Source organism: Dermacentor variabilis, chromosome 2 (assembly GCF_050947875.1).
Source record: "Dermacentor variabilis isolate Ectoservices chromosome 2, ASM5094787v1, whole genome shotgun sequence".
Taxonomy (NCBI): Eukaryota; Metazoa; Arthropoda; class Arachnida; order Ixodida; family Ixodidae; genus Dermacentor; species Dermacentor variabilis.
In genome coordinates, this window is record NC_134569.1 from 195,566,523 (window position 1) to 195,582,158 (window position 15,636).

Consider the following 15,636-nt stretch of genomic DNA (forward strand, 5'->3'; position numbering starts at 1 on the left):
GGGCGGACACCACATTTGCTGATGACGTGGCCTAGAAACTGAAGCTAATCATAAGCAAAGAGGCACTTTTCCGGCTTCGGAGTGAGCCCCGATGACTTGATGGCTTGTCGTACTGTCGCAAGCCGCCTAAAGTGATCGTCGAAATTTCCGGCGGAGATGACGAAGTCATCCAAGTAAACCAGACAGGTGTGCTACTTCAATCCTGCAAAAACCATGTCCGTCGCGCGCTGGAAAGTTTAAGATGCGAGCACAGTCCAAATATTATAACCATGAACTCATTGAGGCCCGCTGGCGTGATGAAAGCTTTTGTTATGCGATTTCTCTCGTCGATTTCTATTTGCCAGTAGTTAGACAAGAGGGCCATCGACGAGAAGTATTTAGCGTTGCAGAGCCGATCCAATGAGTAATTTTTCCATGGTGGGGGTATACGTCTTTCTTCGGTACCCGCCGTGGTTGCTCAGTGGCTATGGTGTTAGGCTGCTGAGCACGAGGTCGCGGGATCGAATCCCGGCCACGGCGGCCGCATTTCGATGGAGGCGAAATGCGAAAACACCCGTGTACTTAGATTTAGGTGCACGTTAAAGAACCCCAGGTGGTCAAAATTTCCGGAGTCCTCCACTACGGCGTGCCTCATAATCAGAAAGTGGTTTTGGCACGTAAAACCCCATAATTTAATTTAAATTTTAATCTTTCTTCGGTGATGCCCACGGGCTTTTTGACGGCTGGAAGATCTCGTCGGGCAACATCTCGTCGACTTGTTGCCTAAGGCTTGGCGGTCCCGCGCGAGAGATGGTAAGGTCTCTGGCGGAGTGGTCGAGCACACTCTTCGGTTCTCATGCGATGCTTTGCGATTGGTGCACGTTGCATCCTCGATTACGTCAAAAAGCAGTCTTTGTATCGTCGGAAAAGAGTTCTGAGGTGTTGATTCTTGCTCATGGGGATTCTTCGATTGCCGTATCACTATGCCGTATCAGTAGATGCGGCAGAATCCTAGAAGACAAGCGCATCGCTGATTTACACAGTTTCCTCGGTTGTACGGGACTGTCACGACCTTGTTGATGTGCTTGAACTCTTGGCTGAAGTTGGTTAACATCCGCTTTCCTCGATGGAGCCGAGTCATCCCTCTTGCGACGCAAATTTTACGATCGAGTTTTAGACGTTGGTCGCCCTCGAGGACGTCTTCTATGTCTGCGGGTGTTACGGTGCCAACGGAAATAATGATGCTGGTCTGAGGCTGGATGCGCACATCGTCTTCGAGCACACTCGAGGTGTGGTTACTACGACAGCTCTCTGGCGGCATCTGTTGGCCTTCCGATGGTGTTATTGATCGTCTTCTGTATCAGGTCCGTGATAGCACCGTGTTGGTTCAGAAAATCCATGCTGAGAATTACCTCTCGTGAGAACTGTTCAAGGATAATGAAGGTGGCAGGGTAAGTCTGGTCATGAACGGTATTTATTGCAGTGCACATGGAAGTCGGCGTTATTAGGTGTCCTCCAGCGGTCTGAATTTGAGGGCGTTTTTACGCAGCCTCAACCTTCTTCAACTGGACTGCGATGGGTCCGCTCATGACGTCGCATAAGGCTCCTGAATCTATTAAGGCGTTAGATGCGTGGCCCTTTATTAGCACATCGAGATCAGTGATTCATTGTCTTGCGTTGCAGTTAGGTCTTGGTGTCGGATCAGGGTTAGGTCGTGTTAAACTGAAGCTTGAACGTCTCTTCGTCAGGTCGTCAGGTCGTCTTTCGTCGGCGTATTCTTGACTCTCTGGCTTCGTCGTAATGCCTTCGTCTCATTAATATTCGTTGAAAAAGCCTTTTCGACGCCTTCGTCGATGGCGGAGGGTTGTCGTCAATTCTACGAACAGCAACTGCACCTCCATCGCTTGCTGCCTTTAGTTTTCCTGGTATGGGCAGACGGACCGCCCCGGGTCGGGCCAGAGTATGGACGGCGCTGGGGCGACAAGTAGCAGACTGGTGAGGGCGAACAGGACGGTCGTCGAGGGCTCCACTGTGCGGCAGCGAGTAACTAGGTGATACCACGTGGGCGTTCTTCTTGTTGTGGGCGCGGTGCATTTACGGCGAACCCTCGCCGTCCCATCTCGCGGGAAGGACATCGGCAGTAGATGTGCCGAGCTTCTCCATAGTGATAGCAAAGCGGACAGCAGTCGTGCGCGCGCCAAACGTCAGCCTTCCTTATAATGCTGCGTGGGGAATTGGTTGGCGTGCTTGCGGCGGTGGTGGTGGTGGACGGCCGAACTGCGGCGTCACTAGACCCTACCGTGTGTACGGAGGCGGAATGTGATGGCGGCCTACAGCGGCATACGTCATCGCTTTCAGCTGAGGCTGCGGCAATTCAGGGGCTACACCAAGTTGTTGGTGCTCTTCACTTACGACGTCGGCAATCGAAGCCACTTGAGGCTGTGATGAAGGGAACAGCTTCTTTAGCTCCGCCCACCCAACCGGCGTTCGTGCGGCGATTGAATTGTCAGTTCCGCTTTGCAGTGTCTTTTCGATGATGGTAGCCTCGCGAAGAAACTCGTCGACGGTGTTCGGTGGGCTTCGTACCAATCCGGCGGAAAGTCCCTCCTTCATACCACGCATAAGTACGCGGACTTCCTTCTCCTCGGACATTTCCGGGTCGGCGTGGCGGAATAGGCGGCTCATTTCCTTGGTCAAGATGGCAACATTCTCGTTTCGTAGCTGCACTCGGGCTCCCTATAGATCCTTGGCATTTCTTTCGGGACGATGCTAGTGAAGGTCAAAATCAATGCAATATAATAAGGCGCGCTGTATTTTGCGATTGGGACCACATTTTCATGACCAGAGGTTCCTAATGCGCGTGCACCAAATGAACTGCACGCAGGCTTTTGTGCATTTTGCCTCCTATCGAAATACGGCCGCAGTGGCCTGAATTTGACCACGCGCGCCCAGGAACTTAGCAGCGTAATGCGAAAATGTATACGACACCGGGAGGGTGGCGTGGTCACGAAGACTCACTGAAAGCCGTTTCATCACCTTTGCCACTTGCTTCGCAGCTGCCATTTCTATAGCTGCAGAGACAGATATAACTGTAGCTGCAGCGTCGCAGGCCGCTTATATGACAATGTTGACAGCTTCCGTCTTGGAGCTACATCGCTTGCAGATTACTTTTGGTACCTATATTTCTTTGCTTCGAGCAGAACAATTAAGATATTCAGCGGGTATTTGTGCCCCCATATAATCAGCATCGGTCGTTTTGGGTATTACAATCGCTTTGCGCGTGAATAACACCACGTGTTAAGCAACGTTAATTTCATTTACACCCACTAGCGCTGTGACGAATTCTCCAACCATGGCAAAATGGTAGAGGACGTGCTGCACGAGGTTATCCTTTCAATATAACGGACCTCACTCTTACCTTCATTGGGTGGGAAGTTCTAGGGAAAGTGGGCATCACCAATTACACCGGTACACAAAGATTGTATACGGCACGCGCGCGTCAATAGAGAGTGTGTTTGAGTGAACACTTTTGAAATTGTTTATAGGTGCCCTGTGGCAAATAGCACAACTCTATTTCACCAGCTAGTCTACTTGAAAAGGTGGACATTACTGGGACAAATAATAGAAATGCATAATTGGCAAACAAAACCACTAATTAAGTATTTAAGCAGTTGCCTTATGGCAAATATATGTAATCACAAATTCTAGCCATGAAGTTCGCAAGGGGAATCCGCTTAGAAGGAATTCACAGGATGACACCAGTTTCGAGATATTAATTCCCGAAGTTTTCCAAAAAATGCATTGCCGTTGTGGTTAGTTTCTTAACAAACCGTCGTTTCATCTATTGAAGCACAAAAGTAATTGGAACACCAATTCACATCGTCGTTTTATCATTTTGATCACCTGAAGTGACGTCGTCCCATTGTGTTCATGCAGTCGTCTACAAACCGCCTTCGTTTACCATCGAAGTCAATCTTCATTCTTCGTTCTATTTTAATCATAATGTCGGTATTAAATCGTGAATGTGTCACCATTGTCATCACGTCATAGTTCCTATCATTGTCCACCCGCCGTCCTAATGCCATCGTGGCCGTACCATTGTTACAACGGCTTCGACATCCGATTATCGTCATGAAGTCGTCGTCAGGGAATTGTCTTCATGCTAGTTTCGTGATACAGCATTTGTCACGTCATTGTCATCATACACTCGTTATTTAACTTTCATATACTGTTGTCTGCCATCGTCGTCACTGCATTGTCGTTATACAGTCGTTTCCAGGCGTTCGTTGTGATACCCCCGTTGGGATGCCGTCGTGGTCGTTTGATTGTCATCATTGTAACTGCTACATCTGGCCCTCTTTATGGCGTCTTCCTTATGCCGTTGCTGCCATGCCGTAGTCGTCACGTCGTCGTTTCACTATCGTCATTGCTTGAGTATCATCGTCCCATTGTCCTCATTCCTTCGTAGTCACATCACCTTCCTCGATCCATCAAATTCATTCATTGTTCGTTATGCTATTTTAATCACGATGTTGCTGAATCATGATTATGTGAACGTTGTTATGCCATCGTCGCCATTGCGTCGTCGTCACATAAACACTATCATGCATCCGTTGTTATACCGTCGTCGTCATGCTGTCTTGGTCGTGTCATCGTCGTCATTCATACTTCTTCCAGTCGTCGTCATACTGCCGTCGTCACACCACGGTCGTCATTTCATTGTCCTTATGTGGTCTTCGTCAAGTTGTCGTCGTTATATCATCGTCACAATTTAATAATCGACATCTGATTCTCGTTATGCCGTCTTCCTTATACGCGTTTTTCATTCGATCGGTATCATTACTTCTTGATTCTGTAGTCACAGCATCGGCGCCATGCAGTCGTCGTCCTGCCCTCATGTCTTTGGGCGACCTTGGCAAGCGAATGCCATCGAAAAGTGTGACGCTCTCAGAGTATGTGGAATGCAATTAAAGCAAGGGTAGTCTCAATTTACCACTACATGGGTTGAATATACTTTACTTCAGGGATATGCTTTGCAGCTAGATTGCTTGATTGTTATTCACATTAACTTCGAACATCATTCTATCGGTTCGACCGTAACATTCTTTTTAAATGGAATAGTACATGCTCTTCACGCTAAAGAAAAAGAAACGGAAGGGAACATCACGGAAAGCGACGTCTACGTTGGGGCAACGCTTACCATTCTCATGATATTTATTCGCTGGCTTAATTATCGGTTGCCGTAAAGAGAAGCCAAGCCTGTTACCACCTCTGCCACGAGCTCTTGGCTACGCTTACAGAAGAAAAAAGCAGCAGGAGGTTACCGCAGACCACAGGTAAGATCATCAGCAGTCGCACCTAATGCCTTTAGATATGCTGCCTAGGGCCCAGGTTTGTTCTGCACTGTCTTCAGCATGACGCATGAGTCAACGCTTTTCTGCAAGTCGAGAGATGGCAGTGAATAATGCTAGTGTTCCCTATCACAAGTGAACAGGCAGTGCGATGCATTGGGTCTAACGAAATATTCTGAATATATTATTCTGACGATCGTATGTGGTTGAATATAAAAGTGTAATCTTACCATTCACGTTGTTGGTTCCCACGGGCATCCAAAGTCACTATGTCTGATATGTTATCTAAAACGATGTAGGACAGTTCCACGCAACGGTATGTAGTTATAAATCTAGTGTCTGAGTTTGCGCTTCTCCGAAAGAGCAAGTACTCCGCAGCTGAAGAAAGAAGCTGTAAAGGAGATCAGAGTTGCCTTCATATATAAACACCACTCCTTATTTCTAGCAGACTTCAACGCTACTGTGTAGATATTGCCGAATAGATAGTGCGTGTAGACAAAAGAATGAAGTCAAAACATAGCATAAATCTCTGACTTGTTCAATAGATACTCTATATCTTTAGAAAATGGAGAAGTAATATCGATAAATGCAGTCTTCTCCTCAAGGGAACAATATCCTTCAATCTGTAAAAAGACAAGATGACATAAAAGTAAACAGCAACTTGTCACTCCTAAATATCGGACTTCTTATCTATTGTAGTGTTTTAGATGTCTTTTTGTCAGTTTTTCTTAGTGCTAATTCGGTTTTTATATACTTTTAATGTCTGTGCTTACACCTTCACTTAAAAGACAAGTCGCTTGTGTCGTCTTGTTTTGTATGTACACGTTCTTTGCACTGCTGGATAATTAGGACCGAGTTCCTCATCCTATATGTAAATTGTCTATGTGCTGCCTCATTTCCATTCACAATATACTGTAATCTGATGCATGGAAACGCACTTGCTTTACCGTATATCGGCTGTATACGGTAGTGCGTACAGAATGCACTACCGCATAACGCAGGCATGTTTTTTTGTTTGTAAAAATTTATTCGATATGCAGGGGTGGTAAAAAATGCCAAATTTCCTTGCACTGCTAGAACTAAGTGCATTCAGCTGGGAATTCAGCGTTAAAAAACAAGCGACCAATGAATAAAACATTGACGGAAGCTACAGCAACGGGCGATCTTGTTTTCTGATCAAGAAACATCCTATTTAGATATTCCCATGACGAATGCGCGCTTGTGAAGATCGCAACTTCAGAATATTCATCCCATAACATGTAATCATTGATGACTTCAATCAAACTTCTGCAAGTTTTCTTAAGCTTATGATTGCAGTGTCATCAGCAATCATTCTTGAGGATACGGGGCATCACGCGCACAGTATTATCGCCATGGTTTTTTAATCGATGGTGGTGGTCTCACGGCATGATCATAATTGACTGCGTAAATCAGATCGTTCATCCGTTGCTCGCCTTGAAGTTTGTAACCGGGATTCCATAATATGTTAAAAGTCGGTAAGTCTCATTCTGCATGGTTGCAAGTGATTGGACACGGTGTTTCTTGTTGGTAGCTTTCAGATTTTTCTCGCTGCCGTTTTGAACAGCCGATGAATATTTCATCGATGCCAATGTGCCTCCGAATTTACGTCTGCCAATCTCCAAAACATACTCGGCTGCTTCGAGCTTGAAGCTAGTAGCATAGCTTGCACTTCGCCCCTCTGCAAGACGGTTTGATAGTTAACTGGCGTACGGAGACCTCAGGCCATAATGTATAGTGTACATGACAGGGAACCCTTTACAGTATAAATTTGTGTACACCAGCAGGGTGTCGCAAATGAAATTCAGCAATATATTTACAAAACAGCGCATGATGACCTCGAGAATTCGGTATTTACATTCACATTACACAATGCACATCCAGTGTAGCTTGAACTGTAAAAAAAAACTGAAAATAACGACGTGGAATCTGCCTTGCTAGCATCAAATAACAATTCGTCTAAGGTCGGCGTGCAAAGTTTTCCATTTTTCCGGAGCTCCTAAAATCCGCAACACATGTTTACGCTTGTTAGCGGCGACGTGATAACTTATACTTGACATTTATAGAGCGGTGACTTTGCTGCCACTTGAACCACCTCAATGCTCCATGTACTATTACTTTCTCCAAAAGTCATGAGGAAGGAAATTATTGCGTTAATATTTGCGTGAAGGAACCCGGATGCTTCGATGTGTCAACCTTGTTAAGAGTTGATCTGCTATTCCCGGTCGGCATTGTAAATATCGCCACAAGATCTGCTGCAATCAGTGTTGCTAAATTAATGTATGCAAATTTCCGAATGTCCACCAATTGAACGTATTTATTGTTATACAGGCCGCATTACCAGTTATTTCTGAAATGTTTTATGAACATTAAACAATGGATTTTAGTACAATGAGTAAGCTGTTACTTTCTGTGTAATTAACCACAGCGTACGGCCCCATTCAGTAGAAGCCACATTTGCTTCACAATTGTCCGAGATCCCAGTCACTGTGAAATTTTCTAGCAGTTACCTTTTCTACGCCAAACATCATGCGGTCATCTACTTGCAGCCTTTAAAGAATTGATTTCATTATAGGTCACCATTTTAAGTATATTTCTTATCGCCAATGTTGCTAACCATTTGCCAACGTTTTTGTCGACGCTATAAATTTTTAGAAATGTGTCCCCAACAGAGAGAAATGTCCCTAAATGTAGTTCTAAAATCCACAATATGGTAGCGCCCTAAAAGATGGGGACGCATCAAAAGGGCATCATAGCACGTTCCTATATGCTCGTCCTTCGCGCTGGAACTTCAGCGTGTAACCTGCCAACATGCAGCGCTCCAGGCGCGTACACACGCTGCCATGCGGGCATACCGACAGGCAGCAACCGTAATTTTGGAGCGCAATATGTGCGCTCTTCTCCTTCGGTGCAGCAACACACTAGATGAACCACCTTTAACACTAGAACAACCATTCCTTCAGTACTCAGGCCCGCGTGCTCATCGTCGCACATACATCACAGCCTGTGGTTACCAACATACTGCGCTTGGGCTGTTCATTCTGCACGCGCGGGTCTTCATTTAGTACAGCACCGTGACGAAGACGTAACTGCTCTTGGTGTAGTCATGCAAACTACCCAGACTGCAGTATGACACAAAACGCTATGCTTCCTTCTTGCTGAAAGGCGGTGTTATATGATGTCATCAACCTATTTGCTCCTTTTCGCAGGCCTTGGAATGTCAGGCTGGTCAACGAAGACTGGAGGCAGTTCTTCTCCACGTGAACACCTTTTGTATGTGAATATAAATAGTGTGCAGAACCCGGAATGGCACCATCGTGCCCAATTGTGCTATATCAGCATAACCATGATTGATGTTTACTTAGGAAGCATCGCCATGCAACAAATATTTAGGAAGGTTTAAAAGGTAATTTATTTCATTTCTATCATTATTCTGTTTGATCACAAAGTATGCTCTAAATATATCGTGAGCCCGCGAAAACATTGCTACCTATGAGCGGGACTGCGCAGCTCATTGGTCTGAATGACGCAACCTAAGTTTGCGATTATATGCACAATACTAAAAAAAACGGAAAACGGAAACATATATCTGAAATTTAGCTACCGTAAAACCGTAAACTGAAATCCGTCACAACAATCACGCTTTTATGTGGACCAGTACATACTCACTCAATATAACAACTCGGCGCAAGCAACGTTCGCTTTTCTTTCTTCATCCGTTTCACATGTTCCCTTCTTTTTCATCATTAAGCATTTTCTACAAATTTAAAACATTGTAAATATAAAGCTTAAAGAAACAAAACTGGCATCTGTCCACAACAAAACATGATAGAAGACAAGTACTTCTGATACCATACATCTATAGGGTTTTACACAATCTGAAATATTCGAAAACCGCCGCAATTAAAATGAAGTTTTTACACGGGAGCTGTATATGGCTAGGATTTGGAGAAGATGTGTCCAAAATTCTGAAAGAAATCATCATATGGGCTTTTCATGGTGATAGTGCACAGAGGGTCGAAACTCAATTGCACGTGCCCCTGTGGGATTGGGGACCTGTACTGCGCCCTTGAATTACGGTTGTCACATGTGGGAGCCGAAGAGATTCAAGGCACAAAGACAACAGATGTTTCTGAAAAAAACTGTGCAACTTTTTTCAAAAAGAAGTGTTAAAATGTTTCGGCGGAAACCGCGCAAACGCGCTACTGCCACTGCTCTCGCATTCGTCGTCGTCTTCTTGCACAGCTGGCTCCATTAAACTACCATCATCTCGTCGTGAACGGGAGGCCGCGTTTGCGGGAGTACGAGCTATTTCTTTAAGTGGGTATGAGCAATTTGTGTTCATATGTGGCGGACACATTTAATTACAGAGGCCATGCATGTCGAAACGTTAGTGCATACGTAAAAGCAGAAAGAAAAGAAGCAAAATAACTAAAAAATAAAAAAGGAAAATAGAATGTACATAAAGAAAGACGAAACAAAGAAAATTATGTGCTTGTGCCTTTATTGAATCAATATAGCGTAACCACATACAACTTAATACAACTATTGAGTACTACAGTTCCGCTGGTCTTCCATCTTCGTATAGTGGAAAGGCTCGGAATTTTCTTCATGGCCTCGTCATTTGTCGACAGTGTGTGACGTTCAAAATAATCCGACCGGAATGCTTTGCCATCCTAATCAACCGACAAAATACAAAATCGTACTCATGTGTTGGGAAATAGCACTAGGGTACGGAGCCGTTTATATCACATGAAGTGTTCACATCGTCGAAGTAGGCGAGCTGCTAGAGCGAACGAAAATTTCCTGCCTTAAACTTTGCTGGTCTAGCCAGAGGTGGGAATCGGCCTCATACTGACATCCTAGAAACAATACACAGGCGAGCCATGCACGCCCCGACTCGAAGGCATGGCCAAGCTTGCCACTGCAAGCAATGTCCTTAAAATGACACAGCGAACAACGACAGTGTGATAACATTTTCATTATCATTAGCCTATTTTTATGCCGAATTCAAGAAAGGCATGTCGAAGTGATCTCCAATCACCCCTTTTTTGCGCTTGCTCATTCCTACTTGCAGCGGCCAATTTTTTAATTTCATGACTTCGCCTAATATTCGACCGTTCTCGACTGTGCTTCCATTCGCTTGCTACATATTCTGTAAATCTAAAGGTCCACCGGTTATCTGCCCTGCGCATTACACGACCCTGTGCAGCTCCATTTCACCTTCTAGTCGCTACTAGGACTGCGATCGGTGGTCACTCTGTGATCTACATTGCTGTCTTCCTGTCTTAACGTTACGCCAAACAGTTCTAGTTCCATGGCTCTTTGGGTGGTCTTTCATTTGTTCTTGAGCTTCTCTGCTAGTCTCCACGTTCCTGCCCCTTGTTTTAGTTCTGGTAGAATGGAATGACTGTACATCTTTTTTTGGCGACAGTGACAAGCTCCAAGTCAGGATTAGTTCATACCTAGGGTATGCACTACCACCTATCTTCTTTTCTGTTGGAAATTTCCGTCTCATTATCTGTGTCACCTGTGAGCAATAGACGTAAACGAACATACAGACTTACATACTTACATACAGACTTACATACAGAAAATACATACTCCTGTACAGACTTTAGACGCTGGTTGACGATCTTGAATTATTGTTCCCTTGTCAGGTTATTGAACGTTACCATAGTCTTCTCTGTAGTAATCTTGAAAGGCACTTTCTCGGTTAACAACCTCAATAATTTGTTGCTGTTACTCCACTGTTACTAAATGTGTTACTGAATTACTGAATGTGTTACAGTGTTACTGAACATTGTTGATGAATAAGCGCAGATGACAATGTCATCTGCAAACTCCTGTACAATCTTCTGCAAACCAAAGGTTGTTGAGATAATGGTCGTTATCCTTCAATCCTAAGTCTTGCCACTCTAATAGCAAGAATAATTTTTCTAAGCATACAGTGAATAGCATAGGAGAGATTGTGAATCGTTGCCCGACCGCTTATTTCATGATTATGTTACTAATTTTCTTGTGGAGAAACTGGAATCACTGCATATATTTCCCATGGTATTCATGTATTCCCCTTGTACACCTTGATTATGCAATACCTACATGACTGCTCGCATCTAATAAGCAAAATGACTTTTTTATCTAAGAAAGCCATATACGGGTTTTCTGCGAAGATTTTATGAAATAAAAAAGCATGTCTGTGTGATAGCGCAATTAAAATCTTTGGTTAGATAGGATAAGAATAACATTAATAAAGTGCCGGCAACCGACGGTTTAACGCGTCGGGACGCTGGCCAAGCGTCGACCCGGGGTTAAATCCTACTCTGCACTACCCCAGTTGGGCCCGGTTGTAATAGGTCATGAGGGTTGTGCTTTTCGAGCGCACCCCGGGCCTGCTGGACGGCCCATAGTTGTGTGTCCTTGTCTGCAGATTGCAGTGCACCTTGAAGTTCGGGTGGGTAAGTCCTTGAGGTAGCTGCCGTCTGGAACCTGGCACAGTCCCACATGATGTGCCAATGGTCCGCCGGAACCGCTGCAAAAACACCGCAGAGCCCACTCGCATAGAGCTCTGGGTGAACCGCGTGCAGCATCGTGGGCGCGAGGAGTGACGCGTTCTGTATTTGCCTTACGATTACGGCCTCCTCCCGACTGAGTGCCGAGCTAAGTGGTAACACTTGGTTACTTCGGCATAGCTGGTCAATCTGTCCTTGGTTTTGAACCACCACACGGTACGGTCACTCTCGGCTGCGCGGAAGGTAAGAGCTCGCGCCGCCGAATAAGCCGTCTCGTTCTGGTTCGGTGTGGCTGCACACGCGCCGGCATTCGCCGGAAACCACTTGATACGGATGGTGCTGCGGCGGTCTTGAAGTTGGATCTTGCCGGTTATGGCGACCGCCGGCGCGCATATTTGCCTTTTGGCGAAGTTTCGCACGGTGTTCCTCGAGTCGCTGGGCGCGGTGCGACACTCGGCCTCGGTGATCGCCGGAGCGATGGCTACCTCCTCAGGGTCTGTGGCGTTCGTGCACCGCATGCTCGCTGCCGTTGCCTTGGTGCCGGTAGCCGCCGCAACCACCACTGCCGCGTAGCTTCCCGCTTGTATTTCGCTGCGTCCACGTACCGGGCGTGCGGGTCTTGGGCGTGTTGCTCTGTGAGGACCTTGGCTCGCGCCTGCCGCCGTTCTTACTTGTACTCTGGGTGCATGTTCTTCGGGATGGGGTCCATGTAAATGTGGGCCCGCGCCTCCTCTGTGATCTCGCATGGTTGCCGGCTGGGTGCTTGGGGGTTGTAACCGAGGAACGTCAGTATACTGTGGCCCGTCTTGGTGGTAGAGAGGCGCTCCATTTGCGTGGTGAGCTGTGCCTCGGCTATTTCTTCTAGGGCCTTATGGAAGAAGATTGGAATTGCCGAAATAGGCGGGCAATGTATGGACGAGAAATCAACGCGCATATTAACGATCTGAAATTCAATAATTATGTTCTAACTAGTTACGTTGCAGCATATATTGCACTTATTAAATAGAGAGGGCGATTGTAATTCGCAGGTTTCGCAATTGCTTAACTGATGCTATTGATGTGATCCTTTGTGGAATGCGCATTTCCTCAAACCACCGTGTTCTATTGGGTAATTCAAGTGAAGGTTTGTGCTAATTATGGTGAAAATTGGCGAATATTTATACAATACAAGCAAGGTGATGGGCCTATACGTTTACATTCTTTTATGTCTCCCTCCTTATGGACTGGTATATTGTTCGCCTTCTTCCAGCTGTCTCACATTCTTCAACTTATGAGGCATTGCGTATAAAGGGCAGCAAGTGTTTCCATAATTGATGGTAAGAGGATCTGGAGCAATTATGATAAGTTAGCCCTATCAAACTCTGCCATCAGGACCATGCTGCGGCAAATTACTCGCGTCCTGAATCTGCTATTGTGTAGGTAAATCATGTTTCAGCATCAATAAGCCATACCTAACGATTGTAGTAGCGTTATTGCGGGAAGCTTACACCACTAGCCCAAGAAGAGGGCACACCGCGGAGGGTTCGGCCCCGTAGTATTTGTAGCGTCCCTCGGGTTCATGGCAGCCTATTCCACATAAAGTTACGATAGGGATCACGACTGGTTTCAGCAAAACGCGGTGATGAGCGAGAGCGTGGATTCCTAGATCTAGGCAGGCCAAAGAATAGAGCAAGCAGGACACATCAGGATAGTTTTCGTGTTGCTTTTAATCTGCCTAAATCTAGCCAGTGGCGGTGGTACTTGTGCGTGCCGAGCAGAGTAGTGACGCAAACGCCAAAACCAGACACCTTCTGCCCATAAGACACTTTGCGACCACATTAGCTTCTGCTTTTAGTTTCGCCAGATTAATGAAAAATAACAACATGGCTACCGTGACATGGCTTCTGCTTAGTCTTAGTCTTACTCTTTGGTTCTTATCAAGACGATCAGAACATAAACTTAACGTAGAGCAGGCGAACAGGAATCTAGGTATCCACGTTAGGCATTGCCCCTCTAAAGCGTGTGCCGTAGAATTCAGACGCTGTGAAGGGCAGAAAAACACAATACAGAGTTAATTCGGGAGATCATTGAGGCAGCCGAGATTGCCAGACTTCATGACCAATGTGTTAGCACGCCGTCTTTGTTACGAACAAAAAAAGAAACTGGAGATTTTGCACGCACAATCATTATCGAGTGCAAAAAAGAGTGTTTCACATGATGTGCAATGACGTGTCTGTGACACGTGTCGGAAAAGGAATAAGAATCAGTGTTTCTTTCAATTAAACGTTGTTGAAAGTCAGAGCATGTATCTGCTACCATCGTGTTCCGTGAACGTTTTGCGCTGTTAACACCTGCATGGAAAACAAACAAGCCGAAGCTGCTATTCTAGCAAGGCATATCAGTAATGAGAGCTTTAGGTCTTCATTACTACGCTGCCGGAGCACTCACTATGCTTCAACATAGTGAGTTTATCTAGTGCGGCCGTGCACATTTCTTATAACTCGCGTTGGAGATCGTTGTGCCGCAGCTTGATACCTTCGGTCTAAGTGGCATACGAAGTTCTGTGGATCGCATAACGAGTTACTTTCCTTACTAAAGTGATAAATATTTGACATTGCTTCCGATATGTCTAGACTCAGTAAAGATGGCTCACGTTTTTAATATATTGTGCCCCTAACAGTCTAAACTACTTTCTATTTGAGGCATTACAATGTGAAAACGATGGCTACAATGAAAACGGTTAGGGCAATACTAAAGAACGACAGATGAAAGTCTGGGAGCACGATGACTTCTGCATCATAATATAAGAAATGGTGGGCACTAAAACAATGAAATAATATGGCTGAGTTACCTGAGTTGCGTAGTTTTCAACATTGTCACTGCCACAAACTTGATCATATACGCTTAAGAAGAGCAATACGATTCCTAAAGAGGCTTGAAAACACATGGTGCAGCTCTTGACTTTTGACTAGGGCTCGTCAAACAATATTTAAAACAGCAATGATTTTGCGGTTGAGTGGCAGAGTTATATGTATTTCGAGGTATGAATGTTGTAATGGAACATTTGTCTATATACATGCTTTCTTGCTCAATAATTTAATTTGTTCTGACGCATCATACTGGCAGATGGCAATGTGATAACTGGTGGGATATACATTTAACAAATCAGTTAGGCAAGAAAATATTGCCCTATCTAACTAGTACACGAATCAGTATCCAACAAAAATGCCAGACATCTGCGGCTTTGTGTAATCACAGTCGTTATATCAAAATGTTAAGCTGTCTGAAATAAATCACACGCTCGTAAATGACTATCCGTATATGACTGACTTGTTTCGAAGGTTACCTGCGTATAACGTTTCGATGTCTTCACTTGAATTTCACAAAATGCCACACTGCGCACTTCAGCCCGACTGTTGACTTTATTTTAATCTAAATCACTGTTGTTCGTGCTTATCGATGGCTCTGAAAAGTTTCCACGAGAAATTTGCTGCAAATTCACAAGTAACCTTAGCCTGCCGACTATGTTCCAAAAATAAAAACAAGATCACATTTTTAGTGTTCGGAGAACATTGTAGGCCCCCCATGTGCTGCTTAAGCTGGTATTTGAACTTGAAACGTTGAAATTTGACCACACACTTTCTGTAGCATTACTAAGACGCGCTTAAAATCGCTTAGAAAACGTTTTTTTTTTTAAGTTTTCTTCGTCTTCTCGAAACGCTATTAGCACCATAAATATGGTGCGAAAACTTACTTTTATTTTCCTTTCTTGGGTAGAGTGTGAGTTGCTCCGCAGC

The 15,636-nt window shown here is 45.1% G+C and overlaps 1 long non-coding RNA gene across 1 annotated transcript in view; it reads right to left on the reverse strand.

Annotated features, from left to right (window-relative positions):
- The window catches only part of LOC142571131 (uncharacterized), an 87,144-nt gene extending 72,288 nt beyond the window's left edge, over positions 1-14,856 (reverse strand). The window contains exons 1-2 of the long non-coding RNA XR_012825776.1: positions 14,691-14,856; positions 5,561-5,721 (exon numbers count right to left, since the gene is read on the reverse strand). This is a non-coding gene — a long non-coding RNA (uncharacterized LOC142571131). The remainder of the gene's footprint in view (positions 1-5,560; positions 5,722-14,690) is intronic.
- Between the last annotated feature and the right edge of the window lie 780 nt (positions 14,857-15,636).